General features: G+C 44.5%; 1 pseudogene; it reads left to right on the top strand.

Annotated features, from left to right (window-relative positions):
• Nucleotides 1-205: 205 nt before the first annotated feature.
• Nucleotides 206-15060, top strand: part of LOC124028431 — a 28761-nt pseudogene continuing 13906 nt past the window's right edge.

The raw sequence follows: 15060 nt of genomic DNA, 5'->3' as shown, positions 1-15060 counted from the left end.
CTTAATTAAATATTACCCAATTTTCCACGTTTAAATGACATGTTGTGCCCAGTAGGAAAGGATTATTGACCTTTGAACCCAGCATCGATTTGTCTGTGCCTTGCTGTCTCCCTGACCTAATCAGTGGCCAAAGTCCTCTCTGCCTCTCACACAGACACAGTCAGTACTCTCAGAGTCTGTTTAAATGTGGACGTCTTCCTCTCAGACGAACCTGCGCAGTCACTTTCTACCAGGCCACCATGCTTCCCCCGTACCGTATCCTTCCTCCTGCTCTTCATCTTCCTCTCCTCTGGGATGTCTGCTTCTCTGGTCAGCAGGACAACCCGCCAAGAGGACGGCCCTCCTGCTGTTCCGACCACGTTCAGGGTTGCCACCTCTGCTGCTGTAGGTGTTCCGTCGGAGGTTGATACCGTGCAGGCAGGTGGCCCAGTCGTTGATGATACTCCTTCAGCTGAGGCTGTATCAGAAGCCCTAGTGACAAATGAGCCTGTTACAGATGCCGCTGTAGCTGACGAGGTTGTAGCCGAAGAGCCGGATGAGGACACCCCAGTTGCTGATGCTCTGGTAGCAGATACCCCTGTAGACGCCTTTATCATAACAGAAGAAGAAAAAGAGGCCCTGATAACAGAAGCAATGATTAAAGAGTTGTCTGCCCGGTGGAGAAGGAAGAACTCGCTGAAGAGACAGAGATTCAAGACGCCATCTTGAAAGAGTTGGCTGACCGGGAGACCCTTGGGAAGGCAGTGGAGGAGCCCATTGTAGAGGCAGCAGAGGCAGATGCTCCAGGGGAGGATCCAGCCAGCTCTGAGATACCTGTCTTCGAAGCCCAGGAAGAGGACTCTGGATGGGGGTTGGCTTCCGTCAGAGAGCCTCCAGGCAGCCAACGGATACTTTGACTCGCTTTGTGGAACTGATGGGGGGACGCAATGGAGTGTGTCAATACAAGTGCAAATACGGTAAGGAAGAGGCGGGGGGGGGTGTGTGTAATTGAAATTTAAAGGTAATTTCAGATTGAGCGACATATGCAGCATTTACCAGCGTTGACCGTGTGAATGCAGTCTCCGCAAATGCGATAACATTGCCTTTACTTCCGCGATGAATTCAAGAAACTAAACCAAGATGAAACTAAAACCAAGATGCTGAATGAAACTAAAACCAAGATGCTGAATGAAACTAAAACCAAGATGCTGAATGAAACTAAAAACCAAGATGCTGAATGAAACTAAACCAAGATGCTGAATGTAAAAACCAAGATGCTCAATGTAGCTAAAACCAAGATGCTGAATGAAACTAAAACCAAGATGCTGAATGTAGCTAAAACCAAGATGCTGAATGTAGCTAAAACCAAGATGCTGAATGAAACTAAAACTGAATGTAGCTAAAACCAAGATGCTGAATGAAACTAAACCAAAACCAAGATGCTGAATGTAGCTAAAACCAAGATGCTGAATGAAACTGAATGAAACTAAAACCAAGATGCTGAATGAAACTAAAACCAAGATGCTGAATGTAGCTAAAACCAAGATGCTGAATGAAACTAAAACCAAGATGCTGAATGTAGCTAAAACCAAGATGCTGAATGTAGCTAAAACCAAGATGCTGAATGAAACTAAAACCAAGATGCTGAATGTAGCTAAAACCAAGATGCTGAATGTAACTAAAACCAAGATGCTGAATGAAACTAAAACCAAGATGCTGAATATAACTAAAACCAAGATGCTGAATATAAATAAAACCAAGATGCTGAATATAACTAAAAACCTAGCTGACTCCTTCCTTGATCCAGTATAGAGGCAAACTTGATTTCCTAAATAACAGATCACGTTGTACCCATTCAGGCTATTACAATTAAAGACCACCGGTTAGGCTTCTCTCTGTCTCTTTCTCCCCTCTGTGTTGATCTGTTTATCATACTTATGGTCAATAGTAATTGATTGAACTGTTTGGCTGTTTACTAACATGAGGCCCATTCGTCAATAGATTCTCATGTTATCCATCTGTGGTATTGATGAGAGACGTATAGCCGAGGTCAGTGTTAACATGTTTACATTCCATTAATAATAGATCACTTCAGTGAGTATCAGTGATATAGATTGACCAGATGACTGAGGTATAGTACCCATCAGACCATAGTTAGTACAGCATGACCTACAGGTTCAATTCCAATATCCACACTAGCCTAATACATTTCTCCATATCCTAAAGTTAAGGCTATTATGGATAACAAGTAGAGTAGCATACCCAACACATTGCGGTCATTCTAAGAATGTGCTAGGATATAATCACCATGACTACGCTAAGTTCCAATATCCACACTAGCCTAATACATTTCTCCATACCCTAAAGTTAAGGCTATTATGGATATCAGTAGAGTAGTACCATATACTAGTATGGACACTGGAATGGGGATAACTAATAGAACTGTAAAATAGATATTTTGCTGAAGTACTTTTAAAAGGTCCCATCAATAAATGTCACCATAGAGTGCTGAACGTTACATTTGTGATTATTGATAACAACTTCTCTTAATTAATATTTGGATAATATGCACAAGGGTTTGGATTAAAAGTTGTTTATATTTCCTTATCAGGTAAAACACCTGTGCATCGCTATGGTTACATGACCCCAGAGCCCAACGGTTGCAGCTCCAACCTCCTAGGATTCCAGGTACCTGATGGTGTATGTTTCCTGTCACTAACTACAGGCTGTTTGTTATACAGTACTAATACGTAAACTGTAGCCTGCTGTTTATTCATACAATACATATTAGACGTTTCTGTGGAAAGGGTTCTACATGGAACCCAAAAGGGTTCTACCTGGAGTCAAAAGGGTTCTACCTGGAGTCAAAAGGGTTCTACCTAGAGTCAAAAGGGTTCTACCTGGAGTCAAAAGGGTTCTACCTGGAGTCAAAAGGGTTCTACCTAGAGTCAAAAGGGTTCTACCTGGAGTCAAAAGGGTTCTACCTGGAGTCAAAAGGGTTCTACCTGGAGTCAAAATGGTTCTACCTGGAATCAAAAGGGTTCTACCTGGAGTCAAAAGGGTTCTACATGGAGTCAAAAGGGTTCTACATGGAGTCATACGGGTTCTACATGGAGTCATAAGGGTTCTACCTGGAGTCAAAAGGGTTCCCCTATGGTGACAGCTGAAGCATTTTAAACATGTAGTGTATACATCACTATATAGTGTATAAATCCCCATGTAGAGTATACATCACTATATAGTGTATTAATCCCCATGTAGAGTATACATCACTATATAGTGTATAAATCCCCATGTAGAGTATACATCACTATATAGTGTATAAATCCCCATGTAGAGTATACATCACTATATAGTGTATAAATCCCCAGGTAGAGTATACATCACTATATAGTGTATAAATCCCTATATAGTGTATTAATCCCCATGTAGAGTATACATCACTATATAGTGTATAAATCCCTATGTAGAGTATACATCACTATATAGTGTATACATCCTTATATATACATCCCATCTGAGATCCCCAAAGATTGGAAAGCTGCCGCGGTCATCCCCTCTTCAAAGGGGGAGACACTCTAGACCCAAACAGTTATAGACCTGTATCCATCCTACCCTGCCTTTCTAAAATCTTTGAAAGTTAACAAATAGATCACCGTCCATTTCGAACCCCACCGTACCTTCTCCATTTTTTATTTATTTTTTATTTCACCTTTATTTAACCAGGTAGGCTAGTTGAGAACAAGTTCTCATTTGCAACTGCGACCTGACCAAGATAAAGCATAGCAGTGTGAACAGACAACACAGAGTTACACATGGAGTAAACAATTAACAAGTCAATAACACAGTAGAAAAAAAGGGGAGTCTATATACAATGTGTGCAAAAGGCATGAGGAGGTAGGCGAATAATTACAATTTTGCAGATTAACACTGGAGTGATAAATGATCAGATGGTCATATACAGGTAGAGATATTGGTGTGCAAAAGAGCAGAAAAGTAAATAAATAAAACAGTATGGGGATGAGGTAGGTGAAAATGGGTGGGCTATTTACCAATAGACTATGTACAGCTGCAGCGATCGGTTAGCTGCTCGGATAGCTGATGTTTGAAGTTGGTGAGGGAGATAAAAGTCTCCAACTTCAGCGATTTTTGCAATTCGTTTGTGTCACAGGCAGCAGAGAACTGGAACGAAAGGCGGCCAAATGAGGTGTTGGATTTAGGGATGATCAATGAGATACACCTGCTGGAGCGCGTGCTACGGATGGGTGTTGCCATCGTGACCAGTGAACTGAGATAAGGCGGAGCTTTACCTAGCATCAACTTGTAGATGACCTGGAGCCAGTGGGTCTGGCGACGAATATGTAGCGAGGGCCAGCCGACTAGAGCATACAAGACGCAGTGGTGGGTGGTATAAGGTGCTTTAGTGACAAAACGGATGGCACTGTGATAGACTGCATCCAGCTGCTGAGTAGAGTGTTGGAAGCCATTTTGTAGATGACATCGCCGAAGTCGAGGATCGGTAGGATAGTCAGTTTTACTAGGTAAGCTTGGCGGCGTGAGTGAAGGAGGCTTTGTTGCGGAATAGAAAGCCGAATCTTGATTTGATTTTCGATTGGAGATGTTTGATATGAGTCTGGAAGGAGAGTTTGCAGTCTAGCCAGACACCTAGGTACTTATAGATGTCCACATATTCAAGGTCGGAACCATCCAGGGTGGTGATGCTAGTCGGGCATGCGGGTGCAGGCAGCGATCGGTTGAAAAGCATGCATTTGGTTTTACTAGCGTTTAAGAGCAGTTGGAGGCCACGGAATGAGTGTTGTATGGCATTGAAGCTCGTTTTGATGTTAGATAGCACAGTGTCCAATGACGGGCCGAAAGTATATAGAATGGTGTCGTCTGCGTAGAGGTGGATCAGGGAATCACCCGCAGCAAGAGCAACATCATTGATATATACAGAGAAAAGAGTCGGCCCGAGAATTGAACCCTGTGGCACCCCATAGAGACTGCCAGAGGACCGGACAGCATGCCCTCCGATTTGACACACTGAACTCTGTCTGCAAAGTAATTGGTGAACCAGGCAAGGCAGTCATCCGAAAAACCGAGGCTACTGAGTCTGCCGATAAGAATATGGTGATTGACAGAGTCGAAGGCCTTGGCAAGGTCGATGAAGACGGCTGCACAGTACTGTCTTTTATCGATGTCGGTTATGATATCGTTTAGTACCTTGAGTGTGGCTGAGGTGCACCCGTGACCAGCTCGGAAACCAGATTGCACAGCGGAGAAGGTACGGTGGGATTCGAGATGGTCAGTGACCTGTTTGTTGACTTGGATTTCGAAGACCTTAGATAGGCAGGGCAGGATGGATATAGGTCTATAACAGTTTGGGTCCAGGGTGTCTCCCCCTTTGAAGAGGGGGATGACTGCGGCAGCTTTCCAATCCTTGGGGATCTCGGACGATATGAAAGAGAGGTTGAACAGGCTGGTAATAGGGGTTGCGACAATGGCGGCTGATAGTTTCAGAAATAGAGGGTCCAGATTGTCAAGCCCAGCTGATTTGTACGGGTCCAGGTTTTGGAGCTCTTTCAGAACATATGCTATCTGGATTTGGGTAAAGGAGAACCTGGAGAGGCTTGGGCGAGGAGCTGCGGGGGGGGGGCGGAGCTGTTGGCCGAGGTTGGAGTAGCCAGGTGGAAGGCATGGCCAGCCGTTGAGAAATGCTTGTTGAAGTTTTCGATAATCACTGATTTATCGGTGGTGACCGTGTTACCTAGCCTCAGTGCAGTGGGCAGCTGGGAGGAGGTGCTCTTGTTCTCCATGGACTTCACAGCGTCCCAGAACTTTTTTGGAGTGGGAGCTACAGGATGCAAACTTCTGCCTGAAGAAGCTGGCCTTAGCTTTCCTGACTGACTGCGTGTATTGGTTCCTGACTTCCCTGAACAGTTGCATATCACGGGGACTATTCGATGCTATTGCAGTCCGCCACAGGATGTTTTTGTGCTGGTCGAGGGCAGTCAGGTCTGGAGTGAACCAAGGGCTGTATCTGTTCTTGGTTCTGCATTTTTTGAACGGAGCATGCTTATCTAAAATGGAGAGGAAGTTACTTTTAAAGAATGACCAGGCATCCTCAACTAACTGGATGAGGTCAATGTCCTTCCAGGATACCCGGGCCAGGTCGATTAGGAAGGCCTGTTCACAGAAGTGTTTTAGGGAGCGTTTGACAGTGATGAGGTGTGGTCGTTTGACTGCGGCTCCGTAGCGGATACAGGCAATGAGGCAGTGATCGCTGAGATCCTGGTTGAAGACAGCGGAGGTGTATTTGGAGGGCCAGTTGGTCAGGATGACGTCTATGAGGGTGCCCTTGTTTACAGAGTTAGGGTTGTACCTGGTGGGTTCCTTGATGATTTGTGTGAGATTGAGGGCATCTAGCTTAGATTGTAGGACTGCCGGTGTGTTAAGCATATCCCAGTTTAGGTCACCTAACAGAACAAACTCTGAAGCTAGATGGGGGGCGATCAATTCACAAATGGTGTCCAGGGCACAGCTGGGAGCTGAGGGGGGTCGGTAGCAGGCGGCAACAGTGAGAGACTTATTTCTGGAGAGAGTAATTTTCAAAATTAGTAGTTCGAACTATTTGGGTATGGACCTGGAAAGTATGACATTACTTTGCAGGCTATCTCTGCAATAGACTGCAACTCCTCCCCCTTTGGCAGTTCTATCTTGATGGAAGATGTTATAGTTGGGTATGGAAATCTCTGAATTTTTGGTGGCCTTCCTGAGCCAGGATTCAGACACAGCAAGGACATCAGGGTTAGCAGAGTGTGCTAAATCAGTGAGTAAAACAAACTTAGGGAGGAGGCTTCTGATGTTGACATGCATGAAACCGAGGCTTTTTCGATCACAGAAGTCAACAAATGAGGGTGCCTGGGGACATGCAGGGCCTGGGTTTACCTCCACATCACCCACGGAACAGAGAAGGAGTAGTATGAGGGTGCGGCTAAAGGCTATCAAAACTGGTCGCCTAGAGAGTTGGGGACAGAGAATAAGAGGAGCAGGTTTCTGGGCATGGTAGAATATATTCATGGCATAATGCGCAGACAGGGGTATGGTGGGGTGCGGGTACAGCGGAGGTAAGCCCAGGCCCCGGGTGATGATGAGAGAGGTTGTATCTCTGGACATGCTGGTTGTAATGGGTGAGGTCACCGCATGTGTGGGAGGTGGGACAAAGGAGTTATCAGGGGTATGAAGAGTGGAACTAGGGGCTCCATTGTGAACTAAAACAATGATAACTAACCTGAATAACAGTATACAAGGCATATTGACATTTGAGAGAGACATACAGCGAGGCATACAGTAATCACAGGTGTTGAATTGGGAGAGCTAGCTAAAACAGTAGGTTAGACAGCAACAGCTAATCTGCTAGCACGACAACAGCAGGTAAAATGGCGTTGACTAGGCAACGGGGCCAACAGATAAAACAAACAAGCAGAATGGAGTACCGTGATTAATGGACAGTCCAGCGTGCATCAGCTATGTGGCCAAGAGATCAGTGTCCAGGGGGCAGCGGTGGATGGGGCAGGGAAGCTGGACTGGCGAGTGTTATCCAGGTTAAAAAAAAACTAACAATGACTAAATAGCTTGTAGCTAGTTAGCTGGTTAGCTTCTGGGGTTCTTGAGTGTGTTCAAAAAAATAAAAATAATAGCGATTCCGTATCACATTGGGTGAGGCAGGTTTCCGGGAGGTATAAACAAATAAAAAATCAAAAAGAGATAGAAAGTAAATATGGGTGTTTGGGACGCGGCGACGCGACGGTTAGCAGGCCTGTGCTAGCAAGCTAACAGTTCGTATATAGCTAGATAGCTAGTTGTGAAGATCCAGCTGAAAAATGTTCCGTTTGCGGTGGGAATCCGGGGATGAAAAATAAGTCCGTTATGCTCTGGTTAGAGTCGCGTTGTTCGAACTGGCGAGAGCTTTCCGGGCTGAAGGTTAGCTGATGACCGGTTAGCTGAAGACCGCTAGCATGGCTGGTGGTTAGCTGGCTAGCTTCAGTTGAGCTTCAGTTGAGGGGTTCCGGTTCCGAAGTAAATATAAATACTTTAGGAAAAATAGCTACATTGGGTGAGGCGGGTTGCAGGAGAGTATTTGGAAGTTTAGGTTTAGCAAAAAGTTTTTAAAGAGATATGCGAAGAAAAATATGTAAAAGAACGAAAAAGAAACTTTATATACAGGGGACACGACACGACAGGACGACTTACTGCTACGCCATCTTGGAATCCCTGATGCAATCTAGTTTCCGAGCTGGTCACGGGTGCACCTCAGCCACGCTCAAGGTCCTAAACGATATCATAACCGCCATCGATAAGAGACAATAATGTGCAGCTGTATTCATCAACCTGGCCAAGACTTTCTACTCTGTCAATCACACATTTTTATTGGCAGACTCAATAGCCTTGGCTTCTCAAATGACTGCCTCGCCTGGTTCACCAACTACTTCTCAGAGTTCAGTGTGTCAACCTGGAGGGCCTGTTGTCCGGACATCTGGCAGTCTCTATTGGGGTTCCACAGGGTTCAATCCTCGGCCGACTCTCTTCTCTGAATACATCAATGATGTCGCTCATGCTGCTGGTGATTCTCTGATCCACCTCTACGCAGACGACACCATTCTGTATACTTCTGGCCCTTCTTTGGACACTGTGCTAACAAACCTCCAAACAAGCGTCAATGCCATACAACACTCCTAATGTGGCCTCCAACTGCTTTTAAATGCTAGTAAAACTAAGAGCATGCTCTTCAACTGATCGCTGCCCGCACCCTCCCGTCCAACTAGCATCACTACTCGGGACGGTTCTGACCTAGAATATGTGGACAACTACAAATACCTAGGTGTCTGGTTAGACTGTAAACTCTCCTTCCAGACTCACATTAAGCATCTCCAATCCAAAATTACATCTAGAATCGGCTTCCTATTTCGTAAAAAGCCTCCTTCACTCATGCTGCCAAACATACCCTGGTAAAACTGACCATCCTACCGATCCTCGACTTCGGAGATGTCATTTACAAAATAGCCTCCAACACTACTCAGAAAATTGGATGCAGTCTATCACAGTGCCATCCGTTTTTTTCACCAAAGCCCCATATACTACCCACCACTGCGACCTGTATGCCCTCGATGGCTGGCCCTCACTACATATCCGTCGCCAAACCCACTGGCTCCAGGTCATCTATAAGTCTTTGCTAGGTAAAGCCCCACCTTATCTCAGCTCACTGGTCACCATAGCAACACCCATCCATAGCACACGCTCCAGCAGGTATATCTCACTGGTCATCCCCAAAGCCAACACTCCCTTTGGCCGCCTTTCCTTCCAGTTCTCTGCTGCCAATGACTGGAACGAACTGCAAAAATCACTGAAGCTGGAGTCTTATATCTACCTCTTTAACTTTAAGCATCAGCTGTCAGAGCAGCTCACCGATCACTGTACCTGTAGATAGCCAATCTGTAAATAGCACACCCAACTACCTCATCCCCAATTTATTACTTATCCCCTTGCTCTTTTGCACCCCAGTATCTATACTTGCACATCATCATCTGCACATCTATCACTCCGGTGTAAATGCTAAATTGTCATTATTCCGCCTCTATAGCCTATTTATTGCCTTACTCTTCTACATTTGCACACACTGTACATAGATGTTTATATTTTTCTTTTCTACTGTGTTTTTGACTGTATGTTTGATTATATATTACTCTGTTTTTGTCGCACTGCTTTGCTTTATCTTGGCCAGGTCGCAGTTGTAAATGTGTTCTCAACTGGCCTACCTGGTTAAATAAAGGTGTTCTCAACATACAACAATACAATACAACAATACAATACAATACAACAATACAATAACACGATCCAGCCTAAAAAAAAGCATTTCCACTAGTCTGTAACAGAGTCTCACATCAATATTTTTAATTCATTCAGGGGCACTAACATATCTGGATGAAGCATGGATTATTGACTATTCCATGCCTCTGGTGCACAAGAGAAGGCAGTCTTGCCTAATACTGTGAATGTCCTGGGGACTTTAACCACCTAGCAGACCAGATATGGTAACTGCTGGTGGTGAAGGAGACCAGACTACAGAGTTAAAGAGGGAGTTCACTCAAAAGGGCTTTGTAGATGAACACATACAAATGTATCTTTCTACATGTATAAATTGATGTCCTACCTACCACTTGGTACAATGAGCAATGGTGGGTGAGTGACTTGGCATTTGTAATAAAGCGCAAGGATGCATGATAAACAGAATCCAGTCTCTGTAAGACAGAGGAGGCTGCATGATAAACAGAGTTCAGTCTCTGTAAGACGGAGGAGGTTAGGGATTTATACTCTATATAGGGATTTATACACTATATAGGGATTTATACTCTATATAGGGATTTATACACTATATAGGGATTTATATACACTATATAGGGATTTATACACTATATATAGGGATTTATACTCTACATGGGGATGTATACACTATATAGGGATTTATACACTATATAGAGATTTATACACTATATAGGGATTTATACACTATATAGGGATTTATACTCTATATAGGGATTTATACACTATATAGGATTTATACACTATATAGGGATTTATACTCTACATGGGGATGTATACACTATATAGGAATTTATACTCTATATAGGGGTTTATACACTATATAGGGATGTATACACTATATAGGGATGTATACACTATATAGGGATTTATACACTATATAGGGATTTACACACTATATAGGGATTTGCACACTATATAGGGATTTACACACTGGCCTATTGTATTGTATTGTTGTATTGTATTGTATTGTATTGTATTGTTGTATTGTTGTATTGTATTGTATTGTAGTAGGTTTTAGTTCTGTAATGTACTGATTGTTGCTGCCTTCTTGGGCAGGTCTCACTTGAAAAATAGACTCTTTTCCTGGTTAAATAAAGGTTAAATAAAGTATAGAATGTATAAATCCCTATATATAGAATGTATAAATCCCTATATATAGAATGTATAAATCCCTATATAGAATGTATAAATCCCTATATATAGAATGTATAAATCCTATATATAGAATGTATAAATCCCTATATATAGAATGTATAAATCCCTATATAGAATGTATAAATCCCTATATATAGAATGTATAAATCCCTATATAGAATGTATAAATCCCTATATAGAATGTATAAATCCCTATATGTAGAATGTATAAATCCTATATATAGAATGTATAAATCCCATATGTAGAATGTATAAATCCCTATATAGAATGTATAAATCCCTATATATAGAATGTATAAATCCCTATATATAGAATGTATAAATCCCTATATATAGAATGTATAAATCCCTATATATAGAATGTATAAATCCCTATATATAGAATGTATAAATCCCTATATAGAATGTATAAATCCCTATATATAGAATGTATAAATCCCTATATATAGAATGTATAAATCCCTATATAGAATGTATAAATCCTATGTATTATCCCAACACAGTTTGACATTGGCATCCCAGCCATGACTCAGTGCTGTAACCAGCTGGACAGTTGTTACGACACCTGTGGCTCCAACAAGTACCGCTGCGACTCCAACTACCGCTGGTGTCTCCACGCTATCTGCTCTGACCTGAAGAAAAGCTTGGGGTTCGTGTCAAAGGTCAAAGGTGAGTTACTGTAGCCACGGGAGTATATACTCTCCTCCGCTCACTGATGTAAGCACTCACTCACTCACTCTCTTGAGCCAGCATGTTGGAAAAATCTGCCGTTCTGCCCTTGAGCAAGGCAGTTGACCCCCAACAACAACTGCTACCCAGCAGCCGATGACGTCGATTAAGGCAGCCCCCCTCCCCGCACACACCTCTCTGATTCAGACACATTTCAGTTGAATTCATTCAGTTGTACAACTGACTAGGTTTCCCCCTTCCCCTTCTTCTCCCTCAGTCAGCCAGTCAGCCACTCAGCCAGCCACTCAGCCTTCCCCTTCTTCTCCCTCAGCCAGTCAGCCACTCAGCCAGCCATCAGCCAGTCAGCCAGTCAGCCAGTCAGCCACTCAGCCAATCAGCCAGCCACTCAGCCAGTCAGTCAGCCAGTCAGTCAGCCAGTCAGCCACTCAGTCAGCCACTCAGCCAGTCACTCAGCCAGTCAGCCACTCAGCCAGCCAGTCAGCCACTCAGCCAGTCAGCCACTCTTCTCCAGTCAGTCAGCCAGTCAGCCACTCAGCCAATCAGCCATCCAGTCAGCTCCCTCAGTCAGCCAGTCAGCCACTCAGCCAGTCAGTCAATCCAGTCAGCCAGCCAGTCAGCCAGTCAGCCAGTCAGCCAGTCAGTCAGCCACTCAGCCAGTCAGCCAGTCAGTCGGCCACTCAGTCAGCCAGTCAGCCAGTCACTCAGCCACTCAGCCAGTCAGCCAGCCAGTCAGTCAGTCAGCCAGTCAGTCAGGCACTCAGCCAGTCAGTCAGCCACTCAGCCAGTCAGTCAGCCACTCAGCCAGCCAGCCACTCAGCCAGCCAGCCAGCCAGCCACTCAGCCAGTCAGTCAGTCAGCCAGCCACTCAGCCAGTCACTCAGCCACTCAGCCAGTCAGCCAGCCAGTCAGTCAGTCAGGCACTCAGCCAGTCAGTCAGCCACTCAGCCAGTCAGTCAGCCACTCAGCCAGCCAGCCAGCCACTCAGCCAGCCAGCCAGCCAGCCACTCAGCCAGTCAGTCAGTCAGTCAGCCAGCCACTCAGCCAGTCAGTCAGCCACTCAGCCACTCAGCCAGTCAGCCAGCCAGTCAGCCAGTCAGTCAGTCAGCCAGCCACTCAGCCAGTCAGCCAGCCACTCAGCCAGTCAGTCAGTCAGCCACTCAGCCAGTCAGCCAGCCAGTCAGCCAGTCAGTCAGTCAGTCAGCCAGTCAGTCAGACAGCCAGTCAGCCAGTCAGCCAGTCAGCCAGCCAGCCAGCCAGTCAGTCAGTCAGTAGCAGTCAGTCAGCCAGTCAGCCAGTCAGCCAGCCAGCCACTCAGCCAGTCAGTCAGCCAGTCAGTCAGCCACTCAGCCAGTCAGCCAGCCAGCCAGTCAGCCAGTCAGTCAGCCACTCAGCCAGTCAGCCAGCCAGCCAGTCAGCCAGTCAGTCAGCCAGCCAGTCAGCCAGTCAGTCAGCCACTCAGCCAGTCAGTCAGTCAGCCACTCAGCCAGTCAGCCAGCCAGTCAGTCAGCCAGCCAGTCAGCCAGTCAGTCAGCCAGCCACTCAGCCAGTCAGTCAGCCACTCAGCCAGTCAGTCAGCCAGCCAGTCAGCCAGCCAGTCAGCCAGCCAGTCAGCCAGTCAGTCAGCCAGTCAGTCAGTCAGCCAGCCAGCCAGTCAGCCAGTCAGTCAGTTAGTCAGTAGCAGTCAGTCAGTAGCAGTCAGTCAGCCAGTCAGCCAGCCAGCCAGTCAGCCACTCAAGAGGGTTATTCCCCATGTATTATGTTACAGTACAAGTAACTGATAAAACATATTTAAATTGTAATCCGTTGTTCCCAGCAAAACTATTGTAATCAGATTACAGATACTTCTCAAAAAACAAATGATTACGTCTAGGATTACTTTAAATTCAGAAAGGATGTCGGCGTAAAATCCATTATCACACCTTTCTGTTTTCTTAATCAGATCCAATTCAGCATAAAAATAAAAAGGTTTCAAGTTTAAGTTTGTTTCCCCCTAAATGCAGCCTGGTCACACATGACACAAGTCAGTATTAAACGTTCGTCCATGTCTGAGGACGTTGGGAGATGAGGTGGAAACCGGCCACTAGAGGCAATAGTGAGCGCTGTTACCTTCCAGTAGGTTTGGGTAAGCATCTGCCTCTGGTGGCAAAGGTTGCATGTCTGAATCCAGCAAAAGAATGTTGTTTTTGAGATTATTGTTTTAAGCCTATCTCAAACCTTAACCCTAACCCGTAACCCCTAACCACTAGCCTAGCTAACATTAGCCGCCTAGCTAATGTTAGCAATAGCCACCTAGCTAATGTTGGCAATAGCCACCTAGCTAATGTTGGCAATAGCCACCTAGCTAATGTTGGCAATAGCCAACTAGCTAATGTTGGCAATAGCCAACTAGCTAATGTTAGCAATAACCACCTAGCTAATGTTAGCAATAGCCACCTAGCTAATGTTAGCAATAGCCACTTAGCTAATGTTAGCAATAGCCACCTAGCTAATGTTGGCAATAGCCAACTAGCTAATGTTAGCAATAACCACCTAGCTAATGTTAGCAATAGCCACCTAGCTAATGTTAGCAATAGCTAATGTTAGCAATAGCCACTTAGCTAATGTTAGCAATAGCCACCTAGCTAATGTTAGCCACAACAAATTGAAATTCGTAACATTTCATACATTTAGCAAATACGTAACATGATGTAAGAATTGCAATTCATAACATTTCATTATGAAATGTATGATGGACAGCCACAAATTAATACATAAAATATCATACTAATTGGAGTGTTTCGGATATTTACTATGTTACGTCTACCCCTGAGGCCAGGTTGTTTCAACTCGAAGCAATGAGCCCAATCAGTCCATGATAACAAAACCATGAACACAGTACGCTAATAAATCCTTATATTTGGGGTTATGCTCAGGTAAAACAGTTTGGCTAATCTATATTTCCAAGTCTTATTCTTGAAGATCAAGGGGTATAACATATTAGAGTTGAAAGCGAAAAACGATTAGGCGACAACAAATTCAATCCCCTCTAGACAACTTCCTGAACAAAGCACATCAGAAATCAGCTCAATGTAATGGATGAATCCATAGACTCTAACCACTTCTAGGAAAATTGAAAAACGCTAAACAAACAACGTGAATAATTATCTATCCAAAATGGAGATGTATGGATCAACCACTTCTCCAATCTTTTTGGCTCAATAACAAAGAACAAACAACAAAAACACATACATGATCAAATACACATCTCTCTCATCATAGCCCCTCTCTCTCATCATAGCCCCTCTCTCTCTCACTCATCATAGCCCCTCTCTCTCTCTCTCATCATAGCCCCTCTCTCTCATCATAGCCCCTCTC

Source organism: Oncorhynchus gorbuscha, unplaced genomic scaffold (genome assembly GCF_021184085.1).
Source record: "Oncorhynchus gorbuscha isolate QuinsamMale2020 ecotype Even-year unplaced genomic scaffold, OgorEven_v1.0 Un_scaffold_4147, whole genome shotgun sequence".
In the NCBI taxonomy this organism is placed as follows: Eukaryota; Metazoa; Chordata; class Actinopteri; order Salmoniformes; family Salmonidae; genus Oncorhynchus; species Oncorhynchus gorbuscha.
This window is presented reverse-complemented; position numbering and strand designations above follow the sequence as displayed.